Source organism: Prorops nasuta, unplaced genomic scaffold (assembly GCF_024137725.1).
Source record: "Prorops nasuta isolate Cenicafe-Biocafe unplaced genomic scaffold, Cenicafe_Pnas_1.2 PNAS00032, whole genome shotgun sequence".
Classification (NCBI taxonomy): domain Eukaryota; kingdom Metazoa; phylum Arthropoda; class Insecta; order Hymenoptera; family Bethylidae; genus Prorops; species Prorops nasuta.
Window position 1 is genome coordinate 1,766,491 of NW_027116829.1, and position 1,009 is coordinate 1,767,499.

Sequence of the window (1,009 nt, forward strand, 5' to 3'; positions counted from 1 at the left end):
CTAGCCAATGATGTTATTTTTAATTAGTTTAACGGAGGGAAGGTCTTAAAAGCTAGGACGTCTATATACTTACAAATACTTACGAATAATCAGTGGTCACGGTTATTTATTATTTACGTTATTTGCGGTTTTAATTAACCAGCCGCGTGAATTATATTCACTCTGTTGGTGGAGCTTTGGATAATTCTGCGGTTCCCTGCTTTCAAATTACTGACGTTTACGAATAAATGTTAACCACCATATGCATTGGCAAAGCAAACCTCGTCATATTATGATTTACCATACGAGAAATAAAATAACCAAAGTAAAATTGTTTGTTAATTTCATTTAACTAGTAATCGCATTAGGTTTAGTTTAAAACTCATCTATGCACATATATATTTAAAGATTTTATTGATCAATGTTCGGAGGATGATTAAAAAGATAAGGTTAAATAACATTTTTCGTGATAATGTTATTAATAAATAAATTGTAACATATAATATATATTTTTATTTTACCATTCCAAAGTTAATAAATATGTATAAGTGATGTGTAGTCGTATATACCACAAACGTGTATAACCTTTGGACTGCTGTAATTCTTCAGTCGAATGAGTCGATAGGCTTAACTTGGTTCTCTTTACAGAACCTCCGATATGGTCTAGTGGCTAGGATACCTGGCTTTCACCCAGGAGGCTCGGGTTCGATTCCCGGTATCGGAAATTTCTTTTTTTTCTCAAATACACTTGCAACAATATGTTTTTACATTTTATATTAAAATTACAACATCTTAAGATTAGTATAATTGTTATAAAAAATTATTTAAACAAAAAAACAGTTATTTCTTCAAAACAATACATCCAGCTCTGCTAATAAAGCAAAGAAAGGAATAGTGATAATGAATCATTAGTAACAATAGTAATAAGTACAAAATAAAAATAAGGTTCTTAATAATAAATCTCCTTCTCCACCTTCTCTTCGATCCCTGTGTCTGGCCCCTACCCCCACTCTTCTCCAGTCATTAGTAT

At 31.2% G+C, this 1,009-nt stretch overlaps 1 non-coding gene across 1 annotated transcript; it reads left to right on the forward strand.

Annotated features, from left to right (window-relative positions):
• The first annotated feature begins 631 nt into the window (after positions 1-631).
• TRNAE-UUC (transfer RNA glutamic acid (anticodon UUC)) lies at positions 632-703 on the forward strand. Its single transcript has one exon. It is a non-coding gene; the product is annotated as a tRNA-Glu (tRNA).
• Positions 704-1,009: the final 306 nt, after the last annotated feature.